The sequence below is a fragment of the Felis catus genome, chromosome D4, assembly GCF_018350175.1.
Source record: "Felis catus isolate Fca126 chromosome D4, F.catus_Fca126_mat1.0, whole genome shotgun sequence".
NCBI classification, from domain to species: Eukaryota; Metazoa; Chordata; class Mammalia; order Carnivora; family Felidae; genus Felis; species Felis catus.
Window position 1 is genome coordinate 28760343 of NC_058380.1, and position 24785 is coordinate 28785127.

General features: G+C 45.2%; 1 long non-coding RNA gene across 3 annotated transcripts in view; it reads left to right on the forward strand.

Moving 5' to 3' along the window:
- The first annotated feature begins 49 nt into the window (after positions 1 to 49).
- Positions 50 to 24785, forward strand: part of LOC111557454 — a 46617-nt gene continuing 21881 nt past the window's right edge. For all 3 annotated transcript variants that reach the window (XR_006588628.1, XR_006588629.1, XR_002737498.2), the window contains exons 1-4: positions 50 to 185; positions 2034 to 2327; positions 14713 to 14822; positions 23639 to 23747. This is a non-coding gene — a long non-coding RNA (uncharacterized LOC111557454). The remainder of the gene's footprint in view (positions 186 to 2033; positions 2328 to 14712; positions 14823 to 23638; positions 23748 to 24785) is intronic.

Genomic DNA, 24785 nt, shown 5'->3' on the forward strand with positions numbered 1-24785 from the left:
CGACCGGCGGCTGACGTCCGGGATCCCGGCCGCAGGCTCTGCCTCCAGGCGCCACCACCTGTCCTTCCTCCGCGGTCGCCTCACCACGCTTGCGCGCCGCCTGCCCAAGGCCTCCGACGTTGCGGAGCGGGGCTCAGGGCCACCTGCACGATCTCCGCGAGTCCCCGCAACGACCCTGCCACGAGGTACAGCCCTGAACACCCCTCCCCTCGTTATAAAACGGAAGTTCGGCAGGTTACGTTCCTGCTCCCTGCGGCGGGCTGGTGGGTGCGCGCTCTAGGCCACTTGCGGGTGTCTGCGCTCGCGCTCCTACCGGCTGCCGCTCGCCGCCCCACTTGCCCCCTGGTCGCTAACCTGCCCCCTGCCCTCTACCAACCTGCTGGGCCTGTGATCTGGCTCTTCTCACCAACCTCCAGAGAAGTGGCTTCCCTGTGCCTCACTCGTCTGATGGCCCTGGCTAGTTCCTTCATTCGGGCTTTGAGGAGTCCTATAATCCCAGAGCTATCGGCAGACCACAGTTTTCAGTGTCTGCGTGTGGCAGAAAAAAACAGTCGCCGACACAGGGAAATGCCTCCTGAATGCCCCACTGAGGCCAGAGACTCAGTAGACCACATCCTGATCTCTTTGTAGCCACGAGCTTTTGTCTTCAGGCAGTTCATACACTGATTCGTGGAACAACATTTATTGAACACCTACGATGTGCCAGGCACTGTCCTGTGCTGCACTGGGGACAGAGCCTGAACAAAACAGACAAGACTCCTGCCTTTTTTTGACCTTACATTTTAACAGCGACGATAAAACATAAACAATAGATGGATATGTTAGATGAGCCATAGGAGCTGTAGAGAAAAATGAAATAGGAAACCAAGACAGGGAATGTTGAGGGTGAAGGGTTAGACAGAGTAGCGAAGGAAGCCTTCACTGAGAAAAAAGGCTGGGAAGCGAAATACTTAAATATAATATCTGAAACGTAATGACTACTTCTTTGGCCTAGAAACCAGCTATAGCAGCTCCATTCAAGGGTTTGCGGGGTTCTGTGTCAGAAACTTAGCCCCCGGGACATCCCACGTTAGCTAGGACCCCAGAAGTCAGCTGGTCCAATCCAGTGCCTCTGATGTTTAATCCTTTGGAAACTGGCCCAGGTGAGTGCTCGAGAACTCTGGATTGGGGTAGTCAGGCCTGCTGGATTCCCAGCTCCAGCCTCACCAGCCCAGAGACCTAGGCCAGTTACCCAGTCTCTTTAATTCCAGTATATTTGCCTGGTAAGCGAGATGACCATTTTAGCTGGCAGGGGTGTCAGGAGCATGACGTGAGACCCTGTTGCCAGAGTGCTCAGCTCCAAGCCAGACACAGAGGATACACTAAATACACGCCAGAGACCTCTCTGTCTAGCTCGGTTGCTGACCCCTGTCGTTGAAGGATTTTTTACTGCAATACCCAGTGTTCGTTGTCTCGCTACTTGGAAGAATGACGAGGTGGGCACCAAATGAGCAGCAGGCACAAGTTTATTAGAGTATAAGATCAGAAAGGAAGAATAGTATGAAAGCTCTCTTTACAGAGAGAGGGCATTCGAAAGTGAATGCTTGAGGACTGTAGGCGAGGGTCCTTGTTTCATAAGGTTCTGGTCATGTCCCCTTCCCTTCCCCCTTTTTCCTTCTCAGGTCCTATCCTTACTGACTGGGTAGCTCTCGGTACTGGGTTGTCCATTCCTGATTGGCTCGTTTGAGGGGGGGAGGGGACATCTGTGGCCGTCCATTCCCGATTGGCTCATTCTCATCGTGAGGACCGTTCCTTGTGGGTCATACGTTTTAAGGTCTACTTGTTTTCAGTTAGGTCTTTCGTCAAATTCCTGAGGGAACCTGAGGGGGAGTAGGTGGTGTCTGTTACATTCTTAAGGGGAACCTGACGCCCGAGGGGGTTTGCTGTGGTCAGACCCTCCCAGCATTGTTCCAAACTATGTGTTTTTCCCCACCCAGGGACCTCAGGTCTGTCCTTTCCCTCTCTGCCTACTGAATCGTATCTTTTCCTATCAGACTGTCACCACAGTGACGGGAAGCCCACCGTGGACAAGGCAAACCATCCCCCTTAGACATAGGCCCGTTTGCATGGCGATTGAGTACGCACTCCGGAGCCAGACCGTCTGGGTTACCGTCCTGGCCTTGCCCGTCGCCGGTGGCATAAGCCTGTGCAAGTTCCTAACCTCGCTGAGGAGCATTTCACTCATCTGTAAATGGGGGGTAATGATGCTGGCCACCGCATAGGATTATACAAGCGACGCTGGTGAAGTGCTGCAGAACCGTGCCCAGGCTGCCGTGAGTGCATACCGTGTAGGTGTTTCCTTCTTTATATGGATAGTGTCAGCTGCTGTTGTCATCTGAACAGAAGAAAGACATTTCCCTTGCCGTCACAAAGGGGCAGAAGGGACATAGAGATGATAGCCTCAGCCTGTATTTACCTATTGCAATAGTGTCCCCTCTGTCACGTTGGCTGACTGTGACCAGCTCTTTTCTGGGTCAGGATGCATAAACCCGTCACCTGTGTGTTAGCCAGAGGAAGGAAGGTGCAGGACCAGCAGAAGGTGGGCTCCTTTACACACAGGACCTCTCCCTCCCGGTTCCACCCACCCCCCGTGGCAGAGCTGCTCCCAGCAGGACCCCAGCTTTCTCCTGCTGCCTCATCACAAAACACACTCAGCTTCACACGGTAGCGCAGATTGGAGTAACGTGTGCCATATTGGGACTCTTGTAACAGCTAGAAATCCTGCGAAGAAACCGCTCACTGTTTCCTCACCTGGCTCCAACCCCAGGAGATCAGCTCTGGTTTGTGTCAATGGCAGGAAGTGGACAAGTTACAGTCTAGATGGTAACTCACGACCCCCACTCCCACCCCTGAACCCAGGGAACTTCTGCTTGCTTCTTCCGGCCCCCAGGGCAGTTAGTGTGACAGGGAACAAAGTATCAGCTGGTTGCCTGGGAAGGGATTGTGGCAGCATGGTCCCCATGTGAGTCCCCAGCTCTTGTGGCCTCATGGAGGTAATGGCAGTAGGACCAGTAATCTCTGAAGCAACAGAAACTGAACAGCCAAACTGCAGAGCTAACATCTATTGAGCACTTGCTAAGTGCCCAGCACTCACTGAGGGCTTCCCAAGTTTAGTCATCCCAGTGCCCCTAGGGAGTGGCTTCAGCTCGTACTCCTATCCTTACAGATGAGAGAACTGAGGCTTTTCAAGGTCAAGGAACCTGTCCGAGGCTTGTGGCCAGCTGGGAAGTGGCAGAGCCAAGATGTACACCCTGATCTATCTGACTGCAAACCCCACATTCCCAGTGGCCTACTGGTTCCCTGCTAAGTGACATTCACCTCCATGGTGAGGCTTTGAGCCTGCCAGCTACAGCTTCAAAAGTCTGCTCTACAGATTGTCCACCTCTCAGCTCTAGAGCTACTTTTGAAGCCTGTGCTCATTCATTATTTTACTCAACAAATAGTTATGAGCACCTGCCGTGTGCCAAAACCATACCACATGCTTTAGGTACAGTGGTGAAGAGGACAGACATATCTCTTTTCATGTCAGGTTTGCATTCTCTATGAGAGATAGTCAGGAGACAGAATCACATAAGAAGCAAAGATGCAAAACCATCTCAGGAAGCAAAGAGTCCTAGGAAGGACACAAAAGAGGGCAATGAGGTAGGGACTGAACAAAACAGGGAAAGGAGTGACTAAAGAGCTGATAGAAGAACAGCCAAAGAGAGCAGCTGGTGCACAGGTCCTGAAGTAGCAATTGGCTGGTGTAGCAAAACCATCTCAGGAAGCAGAGAGTCCTAGGAAGGACACAAAACAGGGCAATGAGGTAGGAACTAGTTAAGGGAATATTTCTTACGAAATAACCTTTGGTTCAAGACTGAACAAAACAGGGAAAGGAGTGAATAAAGAGCTCATAGAAGAACAGCCAAAGAGAGCAGCTGGTGCAAAGGTCCTGAGGTAACAATGGGCTGGTGTATTCAGTGAACAGCAAAAAGAAGGCCAGTGCAGCTAGAAGAGTAAGTGAGGAGAAGATACACTAGAGATAAGGTGGGAAAGTGAAAGCAAGAACCAGATTAGGAAAGACCTCCAGGTCATTGAAAAGACACTTGTGTTCTATAAATAGTATGGCAAGTGGCTTCTGGGTAGCCCAGTCGGTTAAGCATCTGACTCTTGATTTCAGCTTAGGTCATGATCTCGTGGTTGTGAGATCGAGCTCCATGTCAGGCTCTGTGCTGGGAGCCTGCTTGAAGATTCTCTTCGTGCGTCTCCCCTGCTCAGGTTCTCCCTCTCTTTCTCTCTCTCTCTCTCTCTCTCTCTCTCTCTCTCTCTCTGTCTCTCTGTCTCTCTCAAAGGAATAAAAAAGAGTATAAATAGTATGGTGAAAAGCCACTGGAGGATTTTCAGCTGGAGAGCGATATGACCTGATCTGAATGTGTGGGAATGAACTGTAGAGGGTCAAAGGGAAGACCCAGCAGAAGGGTTTGATCCAGCCCCTACTTGATTGCCTGTAAATATGTGAAGAATGCAGTCATAATCTTCCCAAATCTCTCCTTCTCTACCAAATATTTTCACTTCCTTCACCTGTTTCTCCTGTGGCAAGGTTTTGAAGTTCTCCCCATCCTGCTTTGGACCCACTGACTTCTTGAAACTCCTTCCCAAACCATGTTCTAGTTCTGTGGTTCCTCCTCTTCTCCAAATCTGCTCCACCCCATACCCCAGTGGTCCATTCTCCTATGTAAAGCAATTAGCCCTATTTCCTCACCCCTCCTGAGAATATTAGCAACAGGCTGGTTACCGCAGCACCAGGGTGGGCAGAGGGGAGAAGCTGAGCCACGGTGCGGTTGCAGTAAGGAGCCCAGCGGGCCCTGCCTAGAGCTCTAAGCTGGGATGACCCTTCAGAGTTGTCCTGGGTTGGGGGCAAGAGGGCCAGCAATTACATCCCCAGGTCAATCCATCATTAGCTATAGGCTGCCCTGGAAAGGGGCATGACACAGGATAGGTGGCTCTCTTCTGCCGGGGCAACAGTGCCAGGGGCTGGAGAACAAGTTTTTTGTCCTCAGTGAAGAACCAGGTGGCATATCCCAGCATCCACTAGAATAAGCAAAGAAGACCAGGACTGGAGGCAGGGGCTGTCCCTGCATCGCTCAGCTTCCCTCTCCTCTGTGTGTTACCACTTTCAGACATCCGTCCCCTTACAGTAGCGCGTATGACCACAGGCATTTCCAGACCCATGTTCTATCAGCTGAGCTCTTCCCCCTTGTTCCAGCAAAAATTGGTGTTGAACTCTTACTGGCCCAGATAGGTGACCATTCCTCAGCCGATGATTGTTGTTAGAGCGAGAACCCTGGATCTGCTCTGATTTATAAAAGATGTTACAAATGTTAGTAACTACCTGTTAGACAGATTCAGTGAAATCATGAGTAAAAGCACAGGGCCTGGAAATTAGGAAATCCTCAATCTACATCTGCTGCTGCTGCTGTTAGAATTTAAATAGGCATCAAGGGTTGGTAGCCAGGATGGAACATTCTAGGGCCAGGGGAACATGAAATAGCCTGAGAAAGCTGAAGATGAATCTGAAGGACAGTGAGCAAGCCAGATTAACATGGTGGAGCGTGCCAATGAGAGACCAATGGCCAGCAAGCAGTTTGCCTGAGACTACAGAGGGTTTGAACAAGAGGATAAGGAGTTGGAATGTTGTCCTGTAGACCATTGCCACTGTGGGTGGCAGTGACTTTGCTCTGCAAAGTCACCTGTCCACCCATAACAAATGCAGAAACTGAGCGCAAAAAGCCATAGCAATTTGACAGAATAAATTTATGTCTATTGAATCTGATAATAAATATTTGGGATGTATATTTTACATCTTTTTTTATTTCATTTTTCTGGAAATTAACTTTTAGGGTATTTTATGAAAACAATAACCCATGATGGACTGGAAATGTTTTTTAAAACTGGTCCTTCACCCCAGATAATTTGAGAAGCAACACTGAGGCCGGCAGAGGGCCATCAAAGTTTTATGATGAGTAACATGTGCAGGATACTACTTTTCCTAGTCGTAACACGTAGGGTAGATTGAAGTGGAGAGAAAATGGAGCAAGAAACGACAAGCAGGAGGCTCCCGTGACCGTCTGGGTTAGAGTCTGTACCGGCCAGTGGCAGCAGAGACCTTGGGGAGGAAGGAATCAGGGCGGGGACTCCTTCTCTACCAGGGTCTTGACTGCATGGAGCCTTTATGTGCGAGGAGAATTATAATCTTCGTAGGTACTGACCTACCTAGAGGCCCCCACACTCCAGACACCATGTGGAGTAAACCTGGGACTCCGAGCAGGACCTTTGGACAAGATGACATTGCCACCTGTCTGATCACACAGACCCGCAACCTCAGTGGAGTCTTGACCCTGCTGTATTCCTGGGCCCCACACCCAATCAGGCCACATTTGTTCTGCTTCTGAAACAGCTCTCCCATCCCCCTACTTCTCTCCAGTCTCCTTTCTGTCATCGTCCATCTCTGCCCTTAATGCTTTATCTCCCCTGAAGGCGCTCAAATCTTGTCACTCCCTCACTCCAGAATCTCTCATGGCCCCCCACTGTCTGGGAAAAACAAACCCAGCTCTTGAGCAGGACGTGTAAGACCACCACTGCATGTCACCAAACCCCACAATTCCTTCCAGTGAACTCCCTCTTCTCCCTCTCCCAGTGTTCCAGCTGCTGCAGAACAGCTTCCTGCCCTTTCCCCCTTCCTCCCACATCTCACTCAGCGGCAATGAATTTGTACCTACTACATTGAACCAACTCCAAGGCCACTCCCCGAACCAAAGGATGCATAGGGAAATTTGACCATTTCATGGTCTGCTGGGGTGCTCACCTGAGACCTGGCTTCTGTGTGACGGCTTCATCATTTTAGCTAACGAGAAGAAAGGTCACAAAGGAGGCATAAGGAAGCTGCCTTGGCTGGGTTTCTTGCTGATGTCCTAGCTGCCTGTCATCTAGTTTAATCCCTTCTTGAAAAGGGGGGGATCAGAGCAGAGCCTCCTTTTTTACCAGGATTTTGGCTACATAAGAGTTTCAACATATAAGGAGAATTATGATGAATTGGGTACGTAGGTGCTGATCTACTCAGGAGGTTCCCACAACGTAATGAGGTGTTTAACCTGATTTATAGCAGAAGTTTAGACAGGTTTACTGTGGTGCCTAATACCATGGAGTAGTAAGTAGCAGAGTGGGGATTCGAACCCAAACACTATACATGTTGCTTCTTTATCATCAGATGAGACCGAGAAAGGAAACACCCAGATTCCAGGACCGGCTCTGCCAGAAACCAGCTCACCTTAGGAATGTCACTTAGTATCTTTTATCAGAGTGGGGATTTGAGCCCAAGCACTAAGCATATTGCTTCTTTATCATCAGATGAGACTGAGAAAGTGAACACCCGGATTCCAGGACCGGCTCATCTAGAAACCAACTCACTTTAGGAATGTCACTTAATTTCTTTGAAAAATAAGGAGGTAGAACTACATGTTTTTGCCAGATTCCTTCCTTCTCTTACATTCTTTGACCCTGTGTAATAATAATAGCTGCTATTTGTTGAGTGTGTTTTACACGCCTAGCATCATGCTAAGTGTGCTTTCAAACCAATTATCTCATTTGATCCCACAAGGCCTTGTGACTAAGTGCAGCTGTGATTGCCCTTTGACAAAGGAGGAGATTGTGGTTTGGAGAACTTAAGTCGCTCTCCCAAGGTCACACAGTTAATAAGCAGGGGAACCAGGTTCTAACTCAGACGGGCTGACTCCAGAGCCCATGCCCAGCCTGTCTGGCTCCCAGACTCTCCAAATCCAGGTCTCGTGTGAGGCTTGGCTCTCTCCAGCCTCAAGGCTGGAACACCCGCTGCCTCCTCACTGAAACCGTCCACCCACCTCCACCAGCTCGCTAGTCGTTGGTAATTTCCTTCCACCAGACCGGTCTCCAGAGGCCCAGCCCCTGTGCTGGTCAGCTACCCTCTTGTGGTCCCTCCTGCTGCCTGGATCTCCTCCATTATTTTCTTCCTACTCTGCTCTTTCCCTTCTGCCCTCCACACTGGGCTATAAGCTCCAAGGACGGCAGGAACTGCCTTTGCTTCTCCAGGGCGTGGAACAACACACTGTACCGTGAAAGAAAATGTGTTCACTTAAGAGCAGGACTTGCTGAGGAGATAGCAAAACTGAATGCTGCTTCCCCTCAACTGGTTCTCACCGGCTGATGTGACCCTAGACGCTAGGCCCATAATGGCAGTCACTGAAGACTCCTTTGTGACCAAAGAACAATAGGACTTTTTCTAAACCATCCTATCCAGGGTACTATTGTCAATCTTTAATTAGCATAGCCACTTTGAAACTGGTTTTTCCTTTCTTTTTTTTTTTTTTTTTTTAAGGAGAGGATGATTTTTTTTTAATTTTTTTTTTTAATGTTTTTATTTATTTTTTTAAGGAGAGAGAGACAGAGCATCAGCGGGAGCAGAGCAGAGAGAGAGGGAGACAGAATTTGAAGGAGGCTGCAGGCTCTAAGCTGTCAGCACAGAGCCCAACGCGGGGCTGGAACTCACGAACTGTGAGATCATGAACTGAGCCGAAGTCAGATGCTTAACTGACTGAGCCACCAGGTGCCCCTGATTCTTTTTGTTTTTTTTAAAGCTTATTTATTTATTTTGAGAGAGAGAGAGAGAGAATGAGTAGGGGAAGGGCAAAGAGAGAGGGTGACAAAGAATCCCAAGCAGCCTCTGGCACAGACCTGGGTGCGGGGCTCGATCTCACAAACCGTGGGATCATGACCTGACCCGAAACCGAGAGTTGGACCCTTAACTGACTGAGCCACCCAGGTGCCCCTGTTTTTCCTAATTCTTTTTTTAAATTTTTTTAAACGTTTTTTATTTATTTTTGAGACACAGAGAGACAGAGCGTGAACGGGGGAGGGGCAGAGAGAGAGGGAGACACAGAATCGGAAGCAGGCTCCAGGCTCTGAGCCATCAGCCCAGAGCCCGACGCGGGGCTCGAACTCACGGACCACGAGATCGTGACCTGAGCTGAAGTCGGAGGCTTAACCGCCTGAGCCACCCAGGCGCCCCTGTTTTTCCTAATTCTTAAAACACAAACCCCAAGTTTCCTCCTCCCAGAAACCATGTCAGTGAATTTCTTCACTGGTGTGTTCCCTTGCCTGGCAAGTAAAAAACTCAGCATTATTATGACTTATGGTTATGATTAATCATTCTATTTATGAATGGCTCTGATAACTCTGCTTTAGTCTTTGGCAGCATGTAGTAGGTTCAGCAAAGTTTTGTTGAGCATCATAAACACAAACAACCACTGCCTTGGGTGAGGGGTAACATCTCCATGGATGCCTGAAGAACCGGGGGGCATCCCAGTGAGAATCTCTTCTCCCCAAGACAACTGGGGAAACATTCACAGAGCGAGTGAACTCAGGTTTGCTCGTCATCTTTTATTTTTTCCTAATCCAGTTCTTTGTTCCAGCCTTCCTTTTCCAACGTAGATCCCAAAAGGCATCAATTCAGCATCCTTCTTGGCAATATTCTCAATGCCTTACCTTCCTGTCTTCCATCACCTCCCCCTAGATACGCTCAAACATCTGCTCTCCCCACTGGGCACCGCTGGAGGTCACACCAACTGGATACCTGGAGTTCACCATAAATTCATAAGGCGACACTTTTCTCTCAACACTGTTGGACATGTCTCCACCCAGTTCACTCACCTATTCTAAAACTTCCAGCCACTCACCTCGTCCTTCACTGATTTACTAAAAGCCTCAGCTAGAAATCTAACTATATCTGCCCCAACCAATTCTTTAACTTCTGCCTCGGCTAGAAATCTAACTACATCTTCTGCAACCAGTTCTCCTTCCCTCGTTGTAAAGCCAGTTCTACATCTGAGTTTTGGAGCCCATCCACTGACCTTCTCAGTAAACTCTGCCCCACCTCCCCTTTCTCCTTCTTGCATATTCACCTACCTCCTCTCAGATGGATCCATCTCATTATCAGTTAAATATGTTCAAATCCTTCACATCTTAAAAGGAAACCAAAATCCTTCTCTCTCTCTCTCTCTCTCTCTCTCTCTCTCTCTCTCTCTCTCTTTTTCTTTAGTAATCTCTACATCCAGCATGGAGCTCAAACTCACAACCCAAAATAGAGAGTCCTATGTTCTATGGACTGAACCAGCCAGGCACCCTTCACAATCCTTCTCTTAACCCCCTTACTCCTCTCCAGCTACAGTTGCACGGTCAAATCTCTTGAGAAAAGGGGCGCCTGGGTGGCGCAGTCGGTTAAGTGTCCGACTTCAGCCAGGTCACGATCTTGCAGTCCGTGAGTTCGAGCCTCGCGTCAGGCTCTGGGCTGATGGCTCAGAGCCTGGAGCCTGTTTCCGATTCTGTGTCTCCTTCTCTCTCTGCCCCTCCCCCATTCATGCTCTGTCTCTCTCTCTGTCCCAAAAATAAATAAACGTTGAAAAAAAATCTCTTGAGAAAATGGAAAAAAGGTTACTTTCACTTCTATTCGCCCATTGAAAGAACTCTTGCCAGGGTCATGTCACTGATGACTTCCATGTTACTAAACTTAACAGATAATTTTCAGTTCTCCTCTTGACTTCTTAGGAACACATAACCGACATACACCCTTTTTCTTGCAACTCTCAGAGTTTGTCACACCCTTCCCTGCTTTTCCTGTTACCTCTCCAGTTCTTCATGGACCCTCTCAGTGGGTGGTCTCCCAAGGCTAGCTCATGATCTTAATTACCATCTGTTTTCTTATGGCTTCTAAATCCAGTCTCCATCTTACATCTCCCCTTAGAGCTCCAGATCCATATATCCAATTTCTCCCCTGTTTTGCTAAGCCTATATCTTAGAGCTGTGTTAAGATCACAACAAAATTGACAGGAAGGTATAGAAATTTCCCATATACCCTATTCCCCACACGTGCATAGCCTATCCCATTATCAGCATCACTCACCAGAACAGTACATTTGTTACCAAGGATGTACCTACATATACACATCGTAATCACTCAAAGTCCTTAGTTTACCTTAGGGTTCATTTTTGGTATTGTACATCTCATGGTTTGGACAAATGAATAATGACATATATCCATCATTACAGTATCACACAGAGAATTATCACTGCCCTAAAAATCCTCTGTGTTCTGCCTATTCATCCCTCCCCCCAACAATTGATCCCTGATAACAACCAATGTCTTTTACTGTCTCCACAGTTTTGCCTTTTCCAGAATGCCATATAATTAGAGTCATATGTATGTAGCCATATCAGATTGGCTTCTTTACTTAGTAATATTCATCTAAGCTTCCTCCATTTCTTTTCATGGCTTGATAGCTCTTTTCTTTTTAGTGCCAAATAATATTGCATTGTCAGGAAGTAGCACAGTTTATTTATCCATTCACCTACTAAAGGACACGTTGATTGCTTCCAAGTTTTGGCAATTATGAATAAAGTTGCCATAAATGTCCTTGTGCAGATTTTTGGGTGGACTAAGTTTTCAACTCCTTTGAATAAATACCAAGGAGTGTAAATGCTAAATTACAGGGTAAGAGTATGTATAGTTTTGTGAGAAATCACCACACTGCCCTCCAAAGTGGCTGTGCCATTTTGCATTCCCACTAGCTACACATGAGAGTTCCTATGGTTTCACATCTTGTCAGCATTTGGTGTCATCAGCTCCAACTGCTTCTTGACTTCCCTACCTAGATGCCTACCTTGATCAAACCCAAGACTGTACTCATGGTCTTCCCACCCCCTCCACACCAAACCAGATCTTCAGCCCAATATTTTATCTCTTGGATGATGACATGACCAACAAACAGAAACCTAAGTTTCTTCTTTGATACCCTCCTCCCTCATTCTCTATATTCAATCCACCCTCAATTTTCTTATTCATTTTATCTTCATCATGCCTTTTGGATTGGTCCAGTTCTCTTCAGCTTCTCTGGTGCCAGTCCAGCCCAAGCTACCATCTTTCATCCAGGCTATGGCAAAAACCCCTAACTGGTCTTCTTCTATCTACCCTATTCCCTGTGTGGCATCCAAAGTGATGTTTCCAAAACCTTGAAATGATCATGAAACTGCCTTGTACCTAGTGGGAGCTTAGTAAATCTTGGTAGGACTGAACTGAATTGAATTGATGCTCCATACTATTAATCAGAGTGCCATACCAACTCCACTCTGAAATATGTCTTGGGCTGTCATTTACTGAGCAGAGAACTATGTGCTCATTATTATGCTGAGTGATTTTCGTGTGTTACCCGATTTAATCCTGAAGACATTATGAGATGGATATTATTTTATTTAATTTTTATAAATGAAGGGGCTGCATCAGTTCAGATCTCTATGGAGAAAGATGGCACACTCAACTCAGGGTGATTTCAGAAGAATTACATAAAGGGACTCTTGACAAGGCTTTGTGCAGGGGAAAAGTAAGACACAAGAGAGGATGCAATACTCTAGGGCAAGTAAGGACTGGAAGGACTTCATTACTATTCCTAAGCCTGAAGGTTACCAGGACCTCCTTACCACAAAGAGGGCAGGGTGGAGGAGGCTGCCAGTCAGGAGCTGAGACCAGGGGTGGAGGGATGACAGTGACCCTGAAGGAACATGAATAAAATGCCCCAACATTACTTTCCTCCCTCTCTCTGTGACACTACATTGGCTGAACCCAACTGGAAGCCAGAGAGCAAGGGAATCCTTGATGCTGTATTATAGTTCAGCTTCCCAAGGCCTATAGCATCTGGGGAAGGATGGAGAATAGAGCTGGAGATGCAAAACTAGAAACATGCAGCACGAGTCCCAAGAGCACAGCCCTCAGAGACAGAGCTCTCTTCCCCCTAAGGTCTAGGCTGCCCACCTCCAGAGCCCTCAGAAAACATAGACTCGTTGTGCACGTAACCACCTTCTTGGAATGGAGATCAGAGAAGTTGAGTTCTTCTGCCAGCCAAGTAATGATGAGTTGATATTCTGAGACTGAGTCATTAACTGGGACAGCATGGGCGGTGGTCCAAGAGATATAGGAAGTACAGAGAGGACATATCAGGGTGGTCACCAACCCAGCAATTTCCCAGTATCTATGTCTAGGGGGATCCAGAGGAAGGGAGGAAAGAAGAGTCTATCCTGACCTTATTCATCCACAGGGTGGAGGGAATATGAAATCCAGCCACTTTTATGACCCATGCTATGGATCCAATCCTAAACTTTAAAACAGGTCATTTGAGAACTCACCTAATGTCCATTTTGCCCTGATTTAAATCTGGCCACTGTGGTTCTTATGACACATCCCATATCCTTAGACTTCCCCAGTGGCTCACTCTCCAAAATGAGGATCAGAGAACATGGGGACATCCCACACTTGCATAATTCTAATGACCATCTGCAAAGGAAGTTCAGTGAGCTGTTACTATCTATTATGAGCATTCTTTCCAACATCTTCCTCTTTCTATTTTCAACGGAAACTTTTTTTTCAGAACATTATTTATTTATTTTGAGAGAGAGAGAGAGAGAGAGAGAGAGCATGGGAGAGGGACAAAGAGAGAAGTGAGAGAAAGAATCCCAAGCAGGCCCCACACTGTCAGCACAGAGCCCAATGTGGGGCTTGAACCCATGAACCGTGGGTCATGAAACCAGGAGTCAGATGCTTAACTGCCTGAGCCACCCAGGCTCCCCTCCACAGAAGCTTTTAAGACTAGTAGACATCAACCAGCTGAAGGAGAAATACAAAAGTTATTAACCAAGAGGCACCAATTCTGGCAAACTTGGCTCAGTGCTGACAATTGCTCCTTCTACTTCCTTAATAATTGAATACAACTCCTGCTGGCCACACATTTTGTTGTTGTTATTGTTATGGTGCCACAGGCTGCTTGAAAGTTTTACTTCCTTGTCCAGTTTGCATAAATTTGTCATCAATAAATTTTTGTTCTCAACATAGCCCCTCCTCCCACCATAGCAAATTATTGGATGCATTTTTTACATGGCTATGTTGAAGAAACGTATTTTCAGACAATATGAAAATGTCAAAATTCATCATAGCTTTTATGTTACTCAATAGACAACTTGAACTTGTTGAAGCTTGACCAAATGTTGACATCCAGACCAAAATATGAGGACAATAGCACTAAAGAGGACTGTAGTGGGTTGAATGGTGGCTCCCTCCGAAAGATATGTCCACCCAGAACCTCTGAATGCGGCCTTATTTGGAAAAAGGTTCTCTGTAGATGTATTTAAGGATGTTGAGATGAGTTCACCCAGGATTACCCAGGTGGGCCCTAATGCAAGGACAAGTGCCCCTTCAGGAGAAAGGCGGAAAGAGATTTGAGACATACAGAGAAGAAGGTGATATGAAGAGAGAGGCAAAACCTGGAATGATGTGGCCACCAAACTGAGGAGCATGCAGAGCTGACTCCTTCCAGGAAAGGTTCTCCCCTGGAGCCATTAAAGGAACTGCAGCCCTGCTGACACCTTGATTTTCAGATTTAGTCTCCACAAATGTGAGGAAATACATTTCTGTCGGTACCTAGGCCATGGTACCTTGTGATGGCAGCTACAGAAACTAACACAGTGACTCTTCAAATCCCCTGATTGAATTCCTTTGTTACAGATGAGGAAAATAACAGCATTCACAAGTATGAAATGTTTCACATAACTGATCATGTTCAGTCTCTCTAGCAGCTCCGCGAGGTGGCCATTCCTGCTCAAGAGGGAACTTAAGCCCAAAGAAGTTCAATGATTCATGCAAGAAGAAGTTAACTGGGCAACAGTCACAGCAGGTGGGTTCTTCCTGCAAAGCTGATACTTTTCCCACAGAACTTCCATGCCTGGGGTTCAGAGATGTGCAGCAACATGTCCATATAACACAGGGGATGAGAAATTGTCTAGAACACAGATCTTTTTCTTTTTTTTTTCTCCCCACGGCTGCTGTAGGGGGTCTACCCAGGTATGACAGTTGCATCTTAAGGTCAAAACTGTTGAACAGTAAGTTAATTTGATTAAATGGGATGACTTCAAAGCCCATTGCTTAGATCCTGGGGCTAAATAAAAATTGATGCCTCCAAACGCAGGGGTAGTAAGCCACCAGTTATTTGAATGGGTGGTACAGGCTGTTCATTTGTTCATGAAATATGCTTTAAGATTCTCCAAACACTCATAAAATCAACATAATCAACAGCTCCCCAAGGCCAAGCTGGTTTGGGCGACCCTCCCTTCTGGTTTGTCTTATAAAATGCTTTATTTACGTGCTACAAGGGCCCCACTTCAAAGTCTCAGTGGTTCCAATGGTAATGAGTGAATAATCCAGTTGAGCAAGTAATCAAAGAACAATAACAATTGTTCTAACCATAAAGCCCCCAGTTTGCAATTACTTAGCAGTTTAAATTCACTTCATTTAGAAAATTTTGCCTCTGAGGCAGGCTGAGACTCTCATTCAGAGGCCAATTAGATTAAATTAGGAGTGACACGTTAGCTGGGGAGACTTAATTCATTTTGGGTTATTTGTAGCTTTAATTATAATCCAGACACAGCCAGAGCCACATTTTGGAACATTTTCTTGCCTCTGTGGGTGCTGGAGGTGATTGGATCCCTGGGAGAGATGTTCCAGGTGGCATGTGGCCAGCCAAGTGACCGAAGGCTGCTTTGTCATCAGACTCTGCTCTAGACCTATTCTCCCAGCTGCTGTTGAAGACTCACAGGAAGTGAGCTTGTCTACAAGATCTTCCTTTTTAAAAAGTAGCTTTATTAAGATATAATTAACAAAACAAACACATTTAAAATACACAATTTGATAAGTTTGACACATGTATATACCTGTTTAATTATTCTCACAATCAAACTAAATAAACATATCCGTTGCTCTCCTAAATTGCCCCATATCCCTTTGTAATCTCTCCCACCTTGACCCCACACACTCAGGCAAACACTGGTCTGTTTTTTGTCACGATAATTTGTATTTTCCAGGATTTCACATAAACAGAATCATACGATAGGTACTCTTGTTCTTTCACACAGCATGATTACTTTGACATTTGCCTAAGTTGTTTCTAGTATCAATAATTGATCCTTTTTTATTGTTCTATAGCATTCCATTGAATTGATATACCACAGACTGTCTCTCTATTCAGATGTTGAGAAATGTGGGCTGTTTCCAGGTTGGGGTTGTTACAGACAAAGATGCTACACAATTTATGTGCATATGTTTTCATTTCTCTCAGCAAAATACATGGGAATAGAATGGCTGTATCATATGATAGCTATATGGTTTCTTTTTCAGAAGCCACCAAACTGTTTTCCAAGCCATTTTACCATTTTACATTGCCATCAGCATTGTATGGAAAGTTCCAGTTGATCTGCATTCTCACCAGCACTTGCTATAGCTAATCATTTCAATTTTGCTTCTTCTTCTTTTTTTTCTTTTGAGAGAGAAGGGGGGAGGGGCAAGAAGAGAAAGAGAGAGAGAGAGAGAGAGAGAGAGAGAGAAGCTTAAGCAGGCTTCACGCTCAGCACAGAGCCCGACACAGGGCTTGATCCCACAATCCTGGGGTCACAACCTGAGGCAAAATCAAGAGTCAGATGTTCAACTGGCTGAGCCATCAGGGCGCCCCTCAATTGTAGTCATTTTAATAGTGGTATCTCATTGTAATTTTAACTTGCATTTCAATTATGATAATGATATTGAATATCTATCTTTTCATATGCTTATTTGTCAACATGTGTTTTCCTCTCCCAAGTGTCTGCTCAAATCTCTTGCTCATTTTTAAAATTTAGCTGTGTTCTTACTGAATTTTGCAAGTTCTTTACATATTATGCATACAAGTGTTTTTTTCAAATATATGATTTGCAAATATTTTCTCCCAGACTGTGGTTTGTCTTTCCATTCTCTTAACAGTATCTTTTGAAGGGTTGAAGTTTTTAATTTTGGTGAAGTTCTGTTGACCGAGTTTGCTTTGTTTGTTTGTTTGTTTTGTTTTTTATGGATTGTGTTTTGGTGTCCTATCTAAGAAAATCTTTGCCTAGCCTAAGCTTGCAAAATTGTCTCCTATGTTTTCTTCTACATGTTTTACAATTTCAGGTGTGCCTTTAGGCCTGCTACATTTTGAGTTAATTTTTCTTTTTGGTGCAAGGTAAAGATCCAAGTTGAAATTTTGGCATGTGGAAATCCAGTGGTTTGGTACCTTCCCTTCTCCACTGAATTGCCTTTGCAACTTTGTGAGAAAAAAGTTATCTGTATATATGTGCATCTCATTTCTGGACTCTATATTCTGTTCCATTGATCTGTTTGTCTGTCTTATAGCAATACCATATGTTTTGAATATTGTATCATTAAAATAAGTCTCGAAGTCAGGTAGTGTTAGTCTTCCAACTTTGTTCTTCTCTTTAAAAGCTGTTTGGGCTATTCTAGGTCCTTGCAATTCCATATGAATTTTAGTTTATCAATTTCTACAAAATCCCACAAGAATTTTTTTTTTTTTTTTTTTGAGAGACAGCAAGAGAGAGATAGCGTGAACAGGGAAGGGGCAGAGAGAGAGAAGCAGGCTCCAGGCTCTGAGCTGTCAGCACAGAGCCTGATGTGGGCCTTGAACCCATGAACCATGAGGTCATGACCTGAGCTGAAGTTGGATGCTTAACCAACTGAGCCACCCAGGCACCCCACAAGATCCCCCAAGAATTTTGATTGGCATTTTGACCCACAATTACAGCAGCATGTGTCTTGATTTATCTAGCTATTCTTTCATTTCTGTCGGCAGTGTTTTGTAGTTTTCAGGTTAGCTGATTTGTTCATCTTTTGTCATATTTAGTCCTATTTTATAATTTGATGTTATAATAAATAGCATGGTTTTTTGTTTTAATTCAACCTCTGATAGTTCATTGCTAGTATATGTAGAGGGAAAAACTGATATAATGTTGTGTCTGACCACCTGTTGTTTTGTCCAGCCTTTTCCAGGTATTTCCAGGTATATTCCCCGTTATTCCCTGTTATTCCCTGTTGGCTCAGAAGTCCTGTTTGAAAGTTCCTAATTAGAATTTGGATTCCTTTCTTCTCTTACATGGCTGTATCCCTTTCCATTCCTAGCACCTGACTGCCTTTTTATTATATCATAATTATTATCATTACCATTATGATTATTAAGCTTCAAACTGCATTGTAATTTCTCATTTGCTATAATTACACCCCAGAACCAGAACAGATGTCAGGCAGTTGAGAAGGAACTTTTGCACCAGGGTAAAGGCTTGATTCTCCATTGTTTTAAATCTCCTGTTACTGAAAATTCCCATAGGGTAGTTTTCCTCAAATTCTGGTGTGCATCACCAATCATCAAAGGAGCATATTTTTAAAATATAGATTCCCAGTAGACCTTCTGCCCCACCCAAGGAAGCTGAATCCAGGAAATCTGTATTTTTAAGCCACTACACAGGAGAATCTGTTATATACCAAAGTGTAGGTACCTCTGTTACAGCCAAGTCTTGTGAACCACCCGGTTCAGCCACTTGGAAAACCACTAAGCTGTAAAACTTGTCTCTTCCGTGTTCCTATTCTTCATTTTTTCTCTACTCAGGCTCTTTGGTTTCTCAGTTCTCTCTCTAGCAAAGCAGACTTTGGCAAATTATTTTCAAGTGTTGTTCTAAGGATATCATATTGGCATGCTTTCTCACACTTCCTTCCAAGAGAAGTTACACAGTCAACAGCCCCTCCTGCCTAGGAGGCCCTGTGACCCGGCCTCAGCCCAGTCCCCCACCAGCCACAGCTTACTGGTTCAGGGTAAAGTAAACTGGAACAGTGGCTGGCGCTGGTCTCCTGCAAGGGCAGTGTCTAAGCTGGGCCGGAACAATTCCTGCATTCCCTGCCCAAATGTCCAGAATGGGTAAATCCATAGAGACAGAAATCAGATGGTGGTTGCTGGGGGCTGTGGGGAGAGGGGTGGGGTGTGGCTGCTTAGGGTTATGGGGTTTCTTTGGGGGCAATGACAATGTTTTGGAACTAGATGGAGGTGATGGTCACACAACATTATGATTGTACTAAACGCCACTGAATCGTTTACTTTTGAATAGTGAATTTCCACCAAAGAACAAAAGTCTGAGCAGTGGGTGCTGGGGTGGTGATGTGAGCACCCCAGAGCTTCCAGAGGTCATGTTCCTCAGGAGATCCTAGAGGATTCACCTTCTGTGTCAGGGATGGTGAGGGACACCAGGATCACTCAGAAGTTCTATGTGATCACCTCTGCAGGCAGGGCCGAGGGTAGGAGAGAAGGTCATGGAGCTTGGCTCTCTTAGAGCAGTGGGGCTTGCACCTTAGACTGGAAGCAGGAGGTCAAATGGCAGGGCCCCAGGTAGATGGGAAAGGGAAATTCTGTCTCTGTGCCTTCTTTTCCTTGGCCCGGATTTTGAAGAGTTAGGCTAGTTAACAACATCCCTGAATGATAAGGAAAATGGTTCCAGCCATGTGGGGGCAGGCCAGCAGCCAGGTCCAGAGGCTTCCCTGTGAGGCAGTAGGTCCAAAATGTGGGTGTGTATCAGAATCTACTGGAAGCTTCAAAATATTATACCTACCCCAGGGCTTCACTCCCAGAAAAGTTTCATTTCAGAAGGTGGAGGAGAGGAAGGGCAGGTGGGAATCATATTTTCAAACATCAATCCAGGGGAATTTAAGGCATATTCCCCAGAAGAGAGCAACTGCTAGGAACCCTCGGGTGCCACTGAAGATGAGTAAAACACAGACCAGCATGAACAGAGTCCTGGGTGTTGGAGAGCAATGCAGAGCCACAGTAAAGGGTTTAGATTTTATCCCATTTGCAAAAGAAGACATTGGAGCATTACAACTGGGAAATGATAGGATCTGACTCACACTTCAAAAATTATTATCTCAGAGCAATTAAAATACCATGATACTAAAGGGTTGATCTTATCCACTTGTAGAAGAAAGGCAAATTGTAAGCTTTTAGGGTCATGCAGGGTAACTTCCCTTCATATCTCCGCTGTCTGCCGAGTTTTATCTAAAGCAAGTGTGAGTTGGTAATTCTAACATTTTACCAAGGAATTCGAAAAATATTGGCTTGGCAAAGACCTCAAGAGAACATGTGGTCCAACCTGCAGACTTCCAGTTAGGTCCAGACATAAATCATCTCAGAGAGATAAATACCCAAATCACATGCCAATGCTGATCCTGAGAACCAGCTTCCCATCTTCTCTGGTCTGACAAGGACACTCATCACCACTGATTAGAGGTTTGAAAATGTTCTCCTTGTTCTAAAGAAATTAAACAACAAGAAAAACAGGAAACTAAAAAAATGTGGGATACCTTTAGATGCTCAGAATCTGGTTTCTTCATATCCCCCCTCAGACCACTGCAATCTACCATTTGACTTTTTCCATTGAATGCATTGATTCAATTCACATCCAGTCCTCAAATGTTGGTGGAGCACCCAGTAACTGCATGGTCCTCGGAGGACACAGGATGGTCACTGACACCTAAGACAGGTCCTAAAAAAAGCAAATTCGACCTCTTAAAAATCACATGAAAAGTGATATTTATAAGCATGGACACATGATCTCTGTATGTTAGTATGTAAAAATAGTAATGCAAATGTAAACAATATTGTAACTTTTAAAAAAGAGGGAAAGACTGGAATAATTTTCTTTTTAATATTTATTTGTTTTTGAGAGAGAGAAAGCATGAGCTGGGGAGGGGCAGAGAGAGGGGGACAGAGGATCCCAAGTGGGCTCCGTCACTGACAGCAGCGAGCCTGATGTGGGGCTCGAACTCTCGAGCCACGAGATCATGACCTGAGCCGAAGACGGCCGTTCAACCGACTGAGCCACCCAGGTGCCCCTAGAATAATTTTCAAGTTACAAGCTTAAAAGAAAAACAGTAATAAAATGTATGACTGTATGCGCAGCATTCTTCAGCTTGTGTTTTAAAAGCTGTATATAAGTGATTGGAAAATCATATCACAGGACTTCTTGTTTAAATCACTTGCTATTATAAGAAAAGGCAACATAATAAAGAGCAAAACAAAACAAAAAATAAAATAAGGCTGCTTGTGGTGGCAGGAGGCAAAAAGAAACACTGGAAAAAATCTGCCAAGATCCACATCATCCTGATGTTCTCCGTTGTTTTCAGATACCCTCCCAGCAGTTTTGCTGTCTCGGGCACATATCGACACACGCCGGTAATGGGAGCATATTAGAGCAGCAGTACTCTGAGGAATCCGTCCGGCTTTTAAATGTGGTTCCATTATGGCATTACACGGCGCCTCCGAGTCCCATGGCCACGTACAGAGGATAGGAGACGTGACCCAAGGAACTCGGGCAAAATGACAAAGGAGACCAGTCAGGCTCTGTGGCAGCAGATAACATTTTCTTCTTCCAACAAACCACAGAGCCTTTTAAAAAACAAATAGAATAATGATGTGGGCGAGAAGTACCCCTCCCTGGGATCAGCAGATGGAGAGGAAGAAAGTAGAAAGCAGGTGAATTGCCAAAGAAAAGGCAGGAAAGTGAAAAACATTAAAATTTCAGAGTTAATTATATACCACTGCTCAAGAAATGAGAGATAAGAAGCCAGGAAAATACTAATTTAGTGAAGGTTGAACAAACAATTCTTCTCCCAGAGGCAAAGAAAGGAAGGAGCAAGCATTTCTAAACTCTGGCGATTATACAGATGGCAGAAAGAATAAAGACGAAATTTCATTGACGACGCAAGCCCACATAATAAGGGACAGTATTAGGAAGACAACAGCAGTCTGAAGTGTTTACAGTGTTGAGTGCAGCAACAGCTCAGCAAGCACGTAGAACGCATTATCTGAGTTGTGAAAAATTACCCTCAGAAATCATGGAAATTAATCCAGAAGTTAAACATTTATTAAAAACAAGATTAGAGATTACAGGAGAAAGGTCGAGTCTGAAGGGTCAACGAAAGCTGCATCAGCTGGTTTCTGCACCGCCCGCCAAGTGGGTTGTGTTTGATTGGGAGCGCAAGGTCCAGATGGAAGTGGAGCTTCTGGGGGCCCCATCCTCTCGGGGGGCCACCAGTCTGCGCACGGGGAAATCGCCATTGGTGTCAGCCGTTCTTGCAAAAAGCGGATGATGCAACGAGGACCCCTGACCCCTGATCCCTCCGTGACGTTCGTAACCTGGGAAGGGAAGTCAGCCTCTGTGTGTGATTAACTGCGTGGCTTGAGTACTGGACAACATTCAAAATTGAACCCAGCCCCTTCCAGCACTCGGCTGCCAAGGTATTGACTCCAATGCCCAGGTGAATGAAGCACTTTGCTGTGGGTGGCAGAGTTTTGCCTCCCATCCTTTTTTGTCAAAAGCGTCAAGCAAACAGGAAAGATCATTTGAATAGACAAGGGAGAGTCTGTCTGATGTGTTTCTTAGCACAGCACTGGAAACGAGGGATGTTGCAGGAATGTGCACAGAGCCATTCTGTGGGTGCAGGTGAAGAAGAGGTTTTCTTGATGACTAATGAGTTTGTACCATACACCCCTCTGCGTGTGAGTTCTTTCCACGCCAAGAGTGAGATTCACCTAGTGTCAGGTCCTCTTGAAACTCTGCAAAAATGTGAATGGCCCAGAATCCTCAGGTAGTCAAGAGAGAAACAAAAAGGAAAATTTCCTGTCCTTCTACTTTGGTCTAATTTATTTTCTTGTGGGTATGCATTACCGGCTCCTTCCCCCTAGAACTCCATGAATTTGGACATATATAAAAATTTTACATGACCCAAATTTTCATCAGGAAAAGAAATAAGATTCAAAAGAAAAAAAAAAATCCATCCCCTTAACACCCTTTAGTTACATTAGAATTTGCAGCCCACAGCCTGAACTTCTCAAAACTCCGTGAAACCCTATTCTCTCCAGCAGGTGCTATTTTGGGAGACAAAGTTGGAATGGTTATGAACTTGGGAGTCAAAAAGGTCTAGGTTTTCAAATGCTAGATTTGTCAGTTACCAGTTGTGTGACCATGAAGGTGTTCAATCTCAGTGTCATCAGTTGTAAAATGGGAACAATAACATCTACCCTATGGAAACATCCAATGCATGAGATAAAAGGCGTTTTAGCACAGTGACTGGAGCATAGGAAGATGTCAGTAAATAGCAGTCATTGTTGCTCTTACTATTATCATTATTATTAAAATAAGCTAGAATTTTGGAATAAATTTTTTCTCTAAATGATTAACTTCAAACCATTACATGGACTTTAATACAAACCACTTTCTGGGCCAAATGTGCCATATGAATAAATGCATGCTATACTGTGACAAAGCAAGAAAGTACTCAGCATTAGAAATATCTCATGGTGCACCTGGGTGGCTCAGTCAGTTGATCGTCCCACCGGCTCAGGTCATGATCTTGCAGTATGTGAGTTCGAGTCCCACGTCAGGCTCTGTGCTGACAGCTCAGAGCCTGGAGCCTGCTTCGGATTCTGTGTCTCCCTCTCCCTCTGCCCTGCCCCTGCCTGTGCTCTCTTTCTCTCAGAAATAAATAAACATTTAAAAAAATTTAGAAATATCTCATACAAATATTAAGAAGAAAAAAATTAAATGTTCTAGCCTCCAGTAACTCTTCTTGAGTCAGGTGTGTTTGTTCTTTCGCCAGGCACCCTAATTTCAAACTGAATGAAACCTCTGGTATTTCTCCTGATGCCTAAAGTTTTGAGATGTGACAATGTTTGTATTCCAGTATCCTACGGTTCCAGGAAGTTCAGGTGATGACATAATATAAATTCTAAAATAAGAATACATTGTGAAAAATGTTTGTGTTTCAAATAATGTGCATTCATATTCAGAGAGAAAAGGAGAAAAATGGGTCTTCACAGAGCTCCTCCTGACCATGATTAATTGTGAATATATGCCTCACACTTAGGAGAGTGAAATGTATCAGCAGCAGAAAATAGAAGTGCCCTGGGCACTTGAAGCACAAAAGGATTTAATGTTACGTGAGTTATGTGCTTACCAAATTATCAGAAAGGTAGGAGAAATCGCCTTCCAGGAGCTGTTTGTTGCCTCACCATCGTCAGAAAGGTTGGGAATCGAGAAGCTGCCTTCTGGGGTACCTTTGATGCGGGTCAGGGATCAGAAAACGTTGTGGTCTCAACTGTTTCCCCAGAACCACACCTCTTGTCCTCCATCTGCACTGGCAAGGGCGAGTGTCCTTCGCCTCTTGACTCCCACGTGGCTGTGCTGTAGCGTCTCACCTCCATCCCCAGGTTTGCCAACAGAAAAAGTAGAAATGTGCTCTGTGCTAACTTCCACTTTCAGACATCCTGGGAGCACATCTACTCCAAGTAACCCCAATTGTATCCAGAACCCAACTATAGGAGTGTCTGGAGAGGAGCTTTCTTACTTCTGAAGGAGGTGCAGGTGAAGGTGTGAAGGAAGGCTTGCTAGAAGGGGCTGGAAATGATGATGAGTAGTATAACCACCCTCGCGTCCCATGTGGTGTGGAGCGGGACTGGGTCTGGAAACTGAAGAGCCACACATGACCCCCGACTCTGCCCTTGCCAATAGCTGTGTGGTTGCGGTGAAAGCTTTTGGTTCCCTCACAGGTAAAACAAGGAGGTTGGGCTACACCCTTTCTAAGAACCCTGTCAGTTCTTGAAGCAAAAATGCACTTCTATAAAAAGCATGAGGAGAAACCATCTCCTCTCACCATCCTCCTGCCCTTACTTCCCAAATGTAGCATTGTTTTTGTCTTCGTGGTTCTTGTCTTTTCTTGGAAGCTGATAGTGGCAGCTGGAGCTCAG